This window comes from Triticum aestivum, chromosome 4A (assembly GCF_018294505.1).
Source record: "Triticum aestivum cultivar Chinese Spring chromosome 4A, IWGSC CS RefSeq v2.1, whole genome shotgun sequence".
NCBI lineage: Eukaryota > Viridiplantae > Streptophyta > Magnoliopsida > Poales > Poaceae > Triticum > Triticum aestivum.
The window spans coordinates 512,202,045-512,216,246 of record NC_057803.1 but is presented as its reverse complement, the minus strand read 5'-3'; the positions used below and the strand labels follow the sequence as shown (position 1 = coordinate 512,216,246).

The 14,202-nt window shown below is 41.9% G+C and overlaps 1 long non-coding RNA gene across 1 annotated transcript; it reads right to left on the bottom strand.

Annotated features, from left to right (window-relative positions):
* Window positions 1–9,275: 9,275 nt before the first annotated feature.
* LOC123082170 (uncharacterized) lies at window positions 9,276–12,874 on the bottom strand. The gene is made up of 3 exons (XR_006438966.1): window positions 12,477–12,874; window positions 11,660–12,401; window positions 9,276–11,013 (listed from the first exon to the last, which is right to left on the bottom strand). It is a non-coding gene; the product is annotated as an uncharacterized lncRNA (long non-coding RNA).
* Between the last annotated feature and the right edge of the window lie 1,328 nt (window positions 12,875–14,202).

Below are 14,202 nucleotides of genomic sequence, written 5' to 3'. Positions count from 1 at the left end.
GGGAAAGTACACCGCAAGATTGAACCCAAATCTAAGCACTTCTCCCATTGCAAGAAAGATCAATCTAGTAGGCCCAACCAAACTGATAATTCGAATAGACTTGCAAAGATAACCAATCATACATAAAAGATTTCAGAGAAGAATCAAATATTGTTCATAGATAAACTTGATCATAAACCCACAATTCATCAGATCTTGAAAAACACACCGCAAAAGAGTTACATCAAATAGATCTCCAAGAAGATCGAGGAGAACATTGTATTGAGATCCAAAGAGAGAGAAGAAGCCATCTAGCTAATAACTATGGACCCGAAGATCTGAGGTAAACTACTCACACATCATCGGAGGTCCATGGAGTTGGTGTAGAGGCCCTCCGTGATCGATTCCCCCTCCGGTGGAGCTCCGGAAAAGGCCCCAAGATGGGATCTCTTGGGTACAAAAGGTTGCGGCGGTGGAAATAGGGTTTCGTGGTGCTCCTGGATGTTTTTGGGGTATATGAATATATATAGGAGGAAGAAGTAGGTCGGTGGAGCCACGAGGGGCCCACGAGGGGGGAGGGCGCGCCCAGGGGGGTAGGCGCGCCCCCTGCCTCGTGGCCTCCTCGTTGGTTGCTTGACGTCCACTCCAAGTCCCCTGGATCACGTTTGTTCCAAAAATAACTCTCCCGAAGGTTTTATTCCGTTTGGATTCCGTTTGATATTCCTTTTCTGCGAAACACTGAAATAGGCAAAAAAACAACAATTTGCACTGGCCCTTGGGTTAGTACGTTAGTCCCAAAAATAATATAAAAGTGTATAAATAAGCCCATTAACATCCAAAACAGATAATATAATAGCATGGAACAATAAAAAAAATTATAGATACGTTGGAGACGTATCAAGCATCCCCAAGCTTAATTCATGCTCGTCCTCGAGTAGGTAAATGATAAAAATAGAATTTTTGATGTGGAATGCTACCTAGCATAATTCTCAATGTAATTTTCTTTATTGTGGCATGAATATTCAGATCCGAAAGATTCAAGACAAAAGTTTAATATTGACATAAAAATAATAATACTTCAAGCATACTAACTAAGAAATCATGTCTTCTCAAAATAACATGGCAAAAGAAAGTTCATCCCTACAAAATCATATAGTTTGGTCATGCTCCATTTTCGTCACACAAGAATGCTCTAATCTTGCACAACCCCGATGACAAGCCAAGCAATTGTTTCATACTTTAGTAATCTCAAACTTTTTTCAACTTTCACGCAATACATGAGAATGAGCCATGGATATAGCACTATGGGTGGAATAGAATAATGATAGGGGGTTATGTGGAGAAGACAAAAAAGAGAAAGTCTCACATCGACGAGGCTAATCAACGGGCTAGGTAGATGCCCATCAATTGATGTCAATGCAAGGAGTATGGATTGCCATGCAATGGATGCACTAGATCTATAAATGTATGAAAGCTCAACAAAAGAAACTAAGTGGGTGTGCATCCAACTTGCTTGCTCACAAAGACCTAGGGCATTTGAGGAAGCCCATTGTTGGAATATACAAGCCAAGTTCTATAATGAAAAATCCCCACTAGTATATGAAAGTGACAAAACAATAGACTCTCTATCATAAAGATCATGGTGCTACTTTGAAGCACAAGTGTGGAAAAAAGGATAGTAGCATTACCCCTTTTTATTTCTTTTTTTGGGGCCTTTCTTTTTTTGGCCTTTCTCTTTTTTGGCGGACAATGCTCTATTAATGATGATCATCACACTTCTATCTATTTACAACTCAATGATTACAACTCGATACTAGAACAAAATATGACTCTATATGAATGCCTCCGGCGGTGTACCGGGAAGGGCAATGAATCAAGAGTGACATGTATGAAAAATTATGCATGGTGGCTTTGCCACAAATACGATGTCAACTACATGATCATGCAAAGCAATATGACAATGATGAAGCGTGTCATAAATGAAATGGTGGAAAGTTGCATGGCAATATATCTCGGAATGGCTATGGAAATGCCATAATAGGTAGGTATGGTGGCTGTTTTGAGGAAGATATAAGGAGGTTTATGTGTGATAGAGCGTATCATATCACGGGGTTTGGATGCACCGACGAAGTTTGCACCAACTCTCAAGGTGGGAAAGGGCAATGCACGGTACCGAAGAGGCTAGCAATGATGGAAGGGTGAGAGTGCGTATAATCCATGGACTCAACATTAGTCATAAAGAACTCACATACTTATTGCAAAAATCTACAAGTCATCAAAAACCAAGCACTACGCGCATGCTCCTAGGGGATAGATTGGTAGGAAAAGACCATCACTCGTCCCCGACCGCCACTCATAAGGAAGACAATCTAAGAACACCTCATGTTTCAAATTTGTTACACAAAGGTTACCATACGTGCATGCTACGGGACTTGCAAACTTCAACACAAGTATTTCTCAAATTCAAAATTACTCAACTAGCACACTCTAATATCACCACCTTTATCTCTCAAAACAATTATCAAGTATCAAACTTCTCATAGTATTCAATGCACTTTCTATGATAGTTTTTATTATACCCATCTTGGATGCCTATCATATTAGGACTAGTTTCATAACCAAAGAAAATTACCATGCTGTTCTAAAGGATTCTCAAAATAATATAAGTGAGGCATGAGAGATCAATAATTTCTATAAAATAAAGCCACAACCGTGCTCTAAAAGATATAAGTGAAGTACTAGAGCAAAATTATCTAGCTCAAAATATATAAGTGAAGCACATAGAGTATTCTAATAAATTTCAATTCATGTGTGTCTCTCCCAAAAGGTGTGTACATCAAGGATGATTGTGGTAAACTAAAAAGCAAAGACTCAAATCATACAAGATGCTCCAAGCAAAACAAATATCATGTGGTGAATAAAAATATAGCCTCAAGTAAAGTTACCGATAGAAGAAGACGAAAGAGGGGATGCCTTCCGGGGTATCCCCAAGCTTAGGATTTTGGTTGTCCTTGAATTTTACCTTGGGGGGCCATGGGCATCCCCAAGCTTAGGCTCTTTCCACTCCTTGTTCCATAATCCATCAAATCTTTACCCAAAACTTGAAAACTTCACAACGCAAAACTTAAACAGAAAATTTCATGAGCTCCGTTAGTAAAAGAAAACAAACCACCACTTAAGGTACTATAATGAACTCATTCTTTATTTATATTGGTGTTAAACCTACTGTATTCCAACTTCTCTATGGTTCATAACCTCCGAAACTAGCCATAGATTCATCAAAATAAGCAAACAACACACAAAAAAAGAATTTGTCAAAAATAGAACAGTCTGTAGTAATCTGTAGGTTTCAAATACTTCTGTAACCCCCAAAATTCTAAAACAAATTTCTGGACGTGAGGAATTTATCTATTAATCATCTTCAAAAAGAATCAACTTAATCTCACTCTCCAGTAAAAAAATGGCAGCAAATCTCGTGAGCGCTAAAGTTTCTGTTTTTTACAGCAAGATCGCAAAGACTTTCCCCAAGTCTTCCCAAAGGTTCTACTTGGCACAAACACTAATTAAAAGTATAAAACCACATCTAAATAGAGTCAATATGAATTATTTATTACTAAATATAACCAAAAAGCAAGGAACAAAAATAAAATTGGGTTGCCTCCCAACAAGCGCTATCGTTTAACGCCCCTAGCTAGGCATAAAAGCAAGAATAGATCTAGGTGTTATCATCTTTGATATGCAATCCATAAGTGGCTATCATAATAGATTCATAACGTAATTTAATTTTATTTCTAGGAAAGTTTTCCATGCCTTTCCTTAACGGAAATTGGAATCTAATATTCCCTTCTTTCATATCAATAATTGCACCAATCGTTCTAAGGAAAGGCCTACCAAGAATAATAGGACATGTAGGATTGCAATCAATATTAAGAACAATGAATATACAGGCACATAATTCCTATTTTCAACAATAATAACATCATTAATCCTTCCCATAGGTTTCTTAATAGTGGAATCCGCAAGGTGCAAATTTAAAGAACAATCATCAAATTCACAGAAACCTAACATATCACACAAAGTTTTTGGAATCGTGGAAATGCTAGCACCCAAATAACATAAAGCATAGCATTCATGATCTTTAATCTTAATTTTAATAGTAGGTTCCCACTCATCATAAAGTTTTCTAAGGATAGAAACTTCCAATTCAAGCTTTTCTTCATAAGATTGCATTAAAGCATCAACGATATGTTTAGTAAAAGCTTTATTTTGACTATAAGCATGCGGAGAATTTAGCATGGATTGCAACAAGGAAGTACAATCTATTAAAGAACAATTATCATAATTAAATTCCTTGAAATCCAAAATAATGGGTTCATTGCTATGTAAAGTTTTGACCTCATTAATCCCACTTTTACTAATTTTTGCATCAAGATCTAAAAACTCCGAATCATTGGGACGCCTTTTAACTAAAGTTGACTCATCTCGAGTCCCATCATTATCAAGATTCATATTGAAAAACAAAGATTTAATAGGGGACACATCAATTACTTTTAGATCTTCATCCTTATTATCATCAAAACTAGAAGAACACGCTTTCACAAAGCAATCTTTTTTTGCACGCATCCTAGATGTTCTTTCTTTGCACTCATCAATGGAAATTCTCATAGCTTTGAGAGACTCATTGATATCATGCTTAGGTGGCATAGATCTAAGTTTCAAAGAATCAACATCAAGAGAAATTCTATCCACGTTCCTAGCCAACTCATCAATCTTAGACAATTTTTTTCAATCAAGGTATTGAAACTCTTTTGTGAACTAATAAATTCTTTAATACTAGATTCAAAATCAGAGGGCATCTTATTATAATTTCCATAAGAATTGTTGTAGGAATTACCATAATTATTAGAGGAATTACCAGGAAACGGTCTAGGATTAAAATTACCTCTATACGCGTTATTACCAAATTTGTTCCTTCCAACAAAATTCACATCCATAGATTCATTATTATTCTCAATCAAAGTAGACAAAGGCATATCATTAAGATCAGAAGAAACACTCTTATTAGCAAAAAAATTGATAAGTTCATCCATCTTTCCACTCAAAACATTGATTTCTTCTATAGCATGCACATTTTTACTAGTAGATCTTTCAGTGTGCCATTGAGAATAATTAACCATAATATTATCTAGGAGTTAAGTAGATTCTTCTAAGGTGATTTCCATAAAAGTGCCTCCCGCGTCCGAATCTAAAAGATTTCTAGAAGCAAAATTCAATCCGGCATAAAATCTTTGTATAATCATCCAAACATTCAAACCATGTGTAGGGCAATTACGTATCATTAATTTCATCCTCTCCCATGCTTGTGCAACATGTTCATGGTCAAGTTTCTTAAAATTCATAATATCATTTCTAAGAGAGATGATCTTAGCGGGAGGAAAATACTTAGAGATAAAAGCATCTTTGCACTTATTCCATGAATCGATACTGTTTTTAGGCAAAGACGAAAACCAAGTTTTAGCATGATCTCTAAGTGAAAACGGGAATAGCTTCAATTTAACAATATCATTATCCACATCTTTCTTCTTTTGCATATCACACAAATCAACGAAGTTGTTAAGATGGAGAGCGGCATCTTCACTAGGAAGTCCGAAAAACGGATCTTTCGTAACAAGATTCAGCAAAGCGGCATTAAGTTCACAAGATTCAGCATTGGTAAGAGGAGCAATCGGAGTGCTAATAAAATCATTATTGTTGGTATTAGAAAATCACACAATTTAATATTATCTTGAGCCATGTGACAAAAAATCCAACACATAAGCACACAAGAAGCAAGCAAAAAGAGATGAACTAGAAAAGAGAAGGGGAACGGAAAAAGAGGGCGAATAAAACGGCAAGGGTGAAGCGGGGGAGAGGAAAACGAGAGTCAAATGGCAAATAATGTAATGCGAGGGATAAGAGTTTGTGATGGGTACCTGGTATGTCTTGACTTGTGCGTAGATCTCCCCGGCAACGGTGCCAGAAATCCTTCTTGCTACCTCTTGAGCACTGTGTTGGTTTTCCCTTGAAGAGGAAAGGGTGATGTAGCAAAGTAGCGTAAGTTTTTCCCTTAGTTTTTGAGAACCAAGGTATCAATCCAGTAGGAGCCTACATGCAAGTCCCTCATACCTACACAAACAAATAAGAACCTCGCAATCAACGCGATAAAGGGGTTGTCAATCCCTTCACAGTTACTTACGAGAGTGAGATCTGATAGAGATGATAATAATAAGATAAATATTTTTGGTATTTTTATGATATAGATTGAAAGTAAAGATAAACGGTGCCAGAAATAGCTTGTTGACGGGAGATTAATATAAAGGATAATAGACCCGGGGGCCATAGGTTTCACTAGTGGCTTCTCTCAAGATAGCATAAGTATTACGGTGGGTGAACAAATTACTATCGAGCAATTGATAGAAAAGTGCATAATTATGAGAATATCTAGGCATGATCATGTATATAGGCATCACGTCCGCGACAAGTAGACCGAAACGATTCTGCATCTACTACTACTAGTTGAATGCCCGTGCGTTGCCACAGACCAAAATAATTTACAAAGACAACAATCTATCAACTTGTTATTCTACGACAAGTGAGAATGCTCATGCAATTTAAGATCGCATCCCAACCAATGTTGACATCTTCTTACTTCATTCTTGCAACACCACATATTCCTTTGGTTTTCATCATCCATTCCAAGTGTTGCCTTAAACTCCCAGCCCTGGACAAGATAAGGCATTGGTTCCTCATACGTCTCAAATTGCCACTGGCTCCCTATCAATTTGTCTCTAGTTCCATGCATTGTGTGTCATCTCCTCGTAAGCCCCGCCACATCTCCACCGTGGCTCTTTCTTTTTCATGTGCCATCATGTCTCGAAATCAAAAGTATACACATGACCGAGCATTAAGCCTGTCATATACTCGTATTGATACGATTAGTGAAGTAGGAGTCTGAAGAATAGCAACATACACCATTGGTAACAAAAGGGTGACCAGGGTTGCAATCATTTTATATGATGATCGCACACTAAGAAGCTCGGGTTACAACATGGATAATGAAGGGCTGGACATCTGGTGACAACATTTGTCACTACTTTTTGGAAGCGGTGACCATGATGAATCAAAGATGGAAAGCATGTTGGGTTCCTGATATACAATCGTTAGGTTCTTCCCATAATTGTTACTCTTACTCATCTACCAGATGCTTACTTATTGCAATCATCTCAAGCGTAACAAAATTCGGTTATTGACTTATAAATGGTTTCTGTTAGATTATAGGCATACCTCTGTATATGGTAGATTATGATTTGTAATTATTTCCTGCCTTATCTGTAGAGAGGCTTCTTGCCCATTAAGCCTTGTACTCTATATAAACTGCCCGAGAGGCTCAATACAACATCCATCATATTCCACCATTCTCCTCTCTATCCCTTCTAACATGGTATCAGCCACAAGTTCCTAGACCTAGCCGCCGCACGCTTCCGCACTGCGCCGCCCCTGGGAAGGTCGATCATCATGGTCTCTTCCAGGGGCGCGCGACCCGTAGCAGGGTTCGTCTGTTGATCCGTGAATGGCCATCCTGGTGAGTTTTTCCAATCTCTTGATCGATTTTCTCTCCGCCGGTTGCTTGCCCGGTATTTTCTTTTTTGGGCCATAGCACCGTGGCACGCAGTCCCGGCCACTCTCCGAGGCCGTCCTCGCGGCTGCACTGACCAGCGCACCGCCGCTGCGCCACCCCTTCGGGAAGTAGTGTCGCGGCTTGGTCCATGTCATCATCCCAACTCGCGAGTTGCTGCTACATCACCCCTTCAGGCCGTAGCGCCATGACACGCGGTCCCTGCATGTCGAATTTCATGAGGCATGCACCGCGCCACCTCCCTTGGCGCGGGAACGCAACCGTCTGCGGCGATCTTTGTCACGCTGTCGGGTTCCTCGCCTACTTCTAGCATCGCCGCAACGCTCCTAACCCAGCCGCTGTGCCGCTGTCAGGCCGCCACCACCGCTCTTCTTTGGCGTCGGTGCCGCTCGCTCATGCGAGTCGTGCCGCCCATCCACCCCCTTTGTCTTCATCCAGCACCAGCTCATCGCCAATGTCGTCATCATGTTCCCCGATCACTTCGTCTACTCCGACCACCGTCGGCAACATCAGCCCCACACTGATTGGCGCCGCAACCATCGTTGAGTAATTCTTTGCTGGCCCCTCCGACTCCTCCGACATGGCGTACAACTTGTGCAGGTCCCCATCTACGCATGCCTGGTGCTGACAACACCGACGCGTGCCATCATCCCCGGTGTGTTCCCAAGCCCGGCAAGTCTGGAGCGGCGCATCATCAACATCGACATCGTGCGTCTACGCATGCCCGGTGCTCTCAACATCGACGCATGCCTTCGTCCATGATGTGTCCCCAGGCTTGGGAAACCCGGCGCGACACCTCGTCAACAACGTCTTCTTCCTGGCGCACCACTACTTCGACACCACTGCATCCATGACTAACTCAACGCCTCCTTGCGCCCGCGGCTCCACGGAGACTTCCTCGACACCGACTACCAGACTCGACATCGATCACGGTGTTCTTCGCATGAGTACCTCGACCACAGCTACACCACCCACGCTCTCGGCTACCTCGACAACGACACAAAGGGCCACCACCTCACTTGAGCAACTCGTCGGCTTCCTCTACAGTTAACGCATCCGCAACGCGACATCGTCCATGATGCTCCCACTGCGACTGCGAGGGGATGTCAGCTCGTCCACTGCTATTCTCTCTAGTCTGACCGCCCGCGACGCTCCTGTTGTCTGCGCGACGCTACCGCTACGACTGCGGGAGGGGGGGATGTTAGAGTATATAGGCATATCTCTGTATATGATAGACTATGATTTGTATTCATCTCCTGCCTTATCTCTAGGAGAGGTTTCTTGCCCTCCAACCCTTCTACTCTATATAAGCCATCTGCGAGGCTCAATACAACATCCATCATACTCCGCCAATCTTTCTCTCTATCCCTTCTAACAGTTTCCCTTGCATCATGTACATAAAATATAAGAAAATAACATGCACCTGTTGTTTTGGTTCGCAAGAAGATTGTCTAATAGAGATTATACTTAGTTATATGTGACGAATATCACTCAACAAAATCAGGCACTGATACACAACAATTTATCTAACAACAAATTTTCAACGGCATAAATATAGAATTGCAAGATTACATCCAGCTGGCTACAGCTGAGAAATAGAACATAAAATGCAAATTCCATCGTAGTATCTAGAAAAACGAACTATATGATTTACAAGTTCCTCTCAAACACCTCTAAAAGTATTTCTCTCAATCTATCTATTAACACAATAAGGAGCATCAACAACTTCAGACAACATACCATGAAAAATCAAGTGTCATCTTATATCAGTTCAAAAGAAATGTGATGTCATATATACAAGAGGGTAGTTGTTTCGTACCTCCTAAAAATTCCAAAAATTGGAGAAATTTCACCCTGCCCTACGCACCTTGAACCTCTGCCCTAAATGACAACCATGTTCATTTTCCGGCTCCCTTCTCAAGCTTGACCACACGAGGTTGCCTGACCATTGCTCTAGTAGATGCTAGTAGTCATGCCAACTTGTTATATCCCAACCCGTGACCATGGCCATACCTATGAATGGAGGAATGTAGTAGGGCGAGCACAACAAATTGATCTGCATCACGACCTTGGCGTCCTACAAATGATGATGCGCGTGCTGGTGTTGTTGTTGTCTGTCGGAGCAGTTTGACTTCAGTTCCCTCACCACTCTTCATCCAATCTGTCGACCGGCGACACTTGCATTCTCAATTGGTGTCGCTTAGGCAACCACTTCAGGTCTATCAGTGAGAGTGGCAAAGGTCAAATATGTTCGATAGTTTTTAAATAGATAGTGGCTGGAATCAAACCTTGGGAGGAATGGGGGGGGGGGCTTTTTTGGAGAGATCGGGGCAGTGAACTATTGTATAGTCTTACAAGTAGCTGACCAATGGTCAATATCAACTTCCAAAATCTATGGAACCCTAGAATCAAAATCGTCAATTTTCAAAATCTGTGAAGCAACACAATGTACCATATTATTAAAGTGAGGAATATATGATCTGTAGAAAAGCCTGCTGACTTACGCATTTTGGTACATATATGTGTGTATCGGAGTACTGAGGTTTATTTGTAATGTAGCAGTAAGATAGAGCCATGCTAGGGGTTGTTTTAGGCCCTAATTAAATTTGAATCATCTGTCGGGTGAAAGACCACAATGGTTTACAATTATTGTCCAGTGCTCTCAGCAAACGGAACTAAAAAGAGAAACCACTTAGGACGGTCCTTATCAAGTCAAATCTCAGAACAAAAAACAAGTTCTATTTTCCAATTTTCATATGTTTAGCTTTGTCTAGCATAAACAAATATACCTCTTGCAAGTTCTATATATGAATACAAACTGCCAAATATTACTTGCATTATTACTGATCGACTGATTGTTCGCAAACGAGAATCAAGTAACTAAGCAAACATAAGGAAGCTATAAAACGAGGAACAACAGAATGAATGGCGTGTACCTTACCAGGAGCGTAGAAGCCCATGTAGGATGGATAAGAATAGTAGATCTCAGGTTCATTACCCTCTTCAGCGGCACAAAACTTGAGGTCAGTCATGAATAAGCCAACATTTATGGTAATGAAGATGACATCCACACCTTCTGCGAAACCAACCCCATGTGCTCCATTGCTGTCGCAGGGATTGGCCATGTGCATGTTTTTCTCCAGGTCAATGACCATGCAATGTACCCATTTTGCAGCTCTATTCACCTTCCTGAACCAGAGATGCAGACTGAAATCCTTGACACCAGTGACCCACAGTGAACTGTCCTCTTTGTGGCTTGGCCATCGACCAACTCCAGACCTTACGCACAAAGGCCCTAGTTTTGGTCTCCACCTCTAAACTTCTTTGTTGGACCAGCAGCTTCAGCCTGGGTTAAATAACTGAGAGATGCTTCTATTATGCTATCTTCAGTGTTAATTTTTTTATTTTACAAATCAAATGGGCAATTATTTAAGCATCTCGTTTTTAGCATGACTCAATGTATACATCACACGTTGCTGCTACCTAAGAATTATTATTCTAGTATTCAGATAATCAGAAGTTGCACATTCGTCAGCCGGACGCACCATAGAATGTAGATGACCTATGCTAATTTGTTAACATCTACTCCCTCCGTTCCTAAATATAAGTCTTGTAGAGATTGCACTATGAACCACATACGGATGTATATAGATGCATTTTGGAGTGTAGATTCACTCATTTTGCTCTGTATGTGGTTTATAGTGGAATATCTCCAAAGACTTATATTTAGGAACGGAGGGAGTAGCATGCATGTCATTTTTTCCTCCCAAAAGAATTATGCATCTTCTTTGCCTACAACAGGACCATATACTAAATAAATATTGGATAATCAATTAAATCATTCATTGAGACACCTGAGTTATACCAAAGCACAGTTGCTAACTAGTGAATAATATCCTACAAGAGGCACACAGAAATATCCTATGCTATTGCAAAACATGGTTGTAGAAAATATGGCTCATGAAGTAATTGATACTTCAATAAATTTATATATAGGAAACCTACCCAAAACATGATATCCAGAAGGTAGCTGACTGGTTTGGCATTTACCTGGCATAAATACAAAGAAATATGAGGCGATATATATGATTTAAGGAGCTACACTGAGGCCAACAATTCACCGACAAACTCGGTGACTCGGTGTACTTCATCATGGCCAGCAAGTTATCAGGAAGAAAGTAAAAAAACATGCACACATGGCTCCCATTGAGGATGCCAGCCATGTACTGCTCCTCCCTGAACAACATGGGCAGAACCTACAACGGCAAGACCATGTTCCCTTTTACCTTCACGGAAGAGCATCGGCGGGTAAAGCCCACCCGTCCCTCCAGCTGGGGTGGGCGCGGTTTTGGCAGTGACCAGCAGTCATCAAAGAGCATCAGGGCGCACCTCGGGGACATGGCCATGGTAAGGTTCGGCGTCTAGCGGATTCGGCATGGTTGGGTCATCTCCATGTTACATGTTGCCTGTCTCCCTCCCTCTTTCTTTGTCTTGGATCTTCCCACCTTCAGAAGCACATACCTCTGCACGTATATACAACTAAAATATTTAGAAACACCAGACAAAGGCAGCTGAACCTCTCCAGAACAGTGGTAAAATAAAATAAAAATTGCTTGCATGAGGATAGAATTGACGGATCGAACAGTAATTATTATGATAGATGAAATAATTTTTCTTCTTATGCTCCAAGGCAAAAGAGCAAGCATCTGGTGGGCAGCGAAACTGCTACATCCAGATTGATATTTTCCTACATATCAGCATGAATCATAGAATTAATAGAATGACTTAATAGGAGAATTCGAGACAAGGGGTTAGCACGTACAAAGTGGGCGGTCTTTTAGATGAGGCAGATGGTGGAGAGATAGGCCCCCAGCCGAGCATGGACTGCATGACGTAGTCCTCCGTGCTTGTCTTGTGACGTGTAGTCGACGCTATGCCCGCTCCCTTCCCTGCCGCCGGCTCCTCCTCCATACGGCTCACCACGGGAAGCCTCGGGAATTGCAGGGAGCCCCGGATTTGGGCACCCAGAGAAGTGGTAGTGCGCAGGATGGCATCGCTGGGCCGCATGGACAGGAGGCTGGGGGGAGGGCACGGCTGGTGAGGCATCGGTGCGGAGCAGCATCAGGAGGCAGGAGGGCGCGTCGGGCCATCGCGAGGAGCTTTGGTTTCTTTCGTGTTGTGTGAGGGATGTGGGATAGTCTTCCAGATCGGGGAAGGACGTGGGTGACGTGCGGTTTTTCTAATTTGCGAGTTGGGTGCGGGATCGATGTATGAGAGGAGGTTTACCTCTGGTTTTTGGAGGGTTTGAAAAAAATTGGTAGGAGGACGTGGGCGGGAAAGCTAGCGAGGAGGGGGCATCGAAGGAGGTTGAACCATCACGACGTTCGATTCTTCTTTAATAGTAGAGATTACTCCACACATTGACTGTTATCCAGCATGCATCTAGAGTATTAAGTTCATAAGAACAGAGTAATGCATTAGGCAAGATGACATGATGTAGAGGGATAAACTCAAGCAATATGATATAAACCCCATCTTTTTATCCTCGATGGCAACAATACAATACGTGCCTTGCTGCCCCTGCTGTCACTGGGAAAGGACACCGCAAGATTGAACCCGAAGCTAAGCACTTCTCCCATTGCAAGAAAGATGAATCTAGTAGGCCAAACCAAACTGATAATTCAAAGAGACTTGCAAAGATAGCCAATCATACATAAAAGATTTCAGAGAAGAATCAAATATTGTTCATAGATAAACTTGATCATAAACCCACAATTCATCGGATCTCGACAAACACACCGCAAAAAGAGTTACATCAAATAGATCTCCAAGGAGATCGAGGAGAACATTGTATTGAGATCCAAAGAGAGAGAAGAAGCCATCTAGCTAATAACTATGGACCGAAGGTCCGAGGTAAACTACTCACACATCATCGGAGGGGCCATGGAGTTGATGTAGAGGCCCTCCGTGATCGATTCCCCCTCCGGTGGAGCTCCGAAAAAGGCCCCAGCATGGGATCTCTTGGGTACAGAAGGTTGCCGTGGTGTAAATAGGGTTTCGTGATTGTCGGTGTCAAAACCGGCGGATCTCGGGTAGGGGGTCCCGAACTGTGCGTCTAGGCGGATGGTAACAGGAGGCAGGGGACACGAAGTTTTACCCAGGTTCGGGCCCTCTTGATGGAGGTAAAATCCTACGTCTTGCTCGATTAATATTGATGATATGGGTAGTACAAGAGTAGATCTACCACAAGATCAGAGAGGCTAAACTTTAGAAGCTAGCCTATGGTATGATTGTATGTTGTCCTGCGAACTAAAACCCTCCGGTTTATATAGACACCGGAGGGGGCTAGGGTTACACAAGGTCGGTTACAAAGGAGGAAATATACATATCCGTATTGCCTAGCTTGCCTTCCACGCCAAGTAGAGTCCCATCCGGACACGAGACGAAGTCTTCAATCTTGTATCTTCATAGTCCAGCAGTCCGGCCAAAGGATATAATCCGGCTGTCCGGAGACCCCCTAATCCAGGACTCCCTCAGTAGCCCCCGAA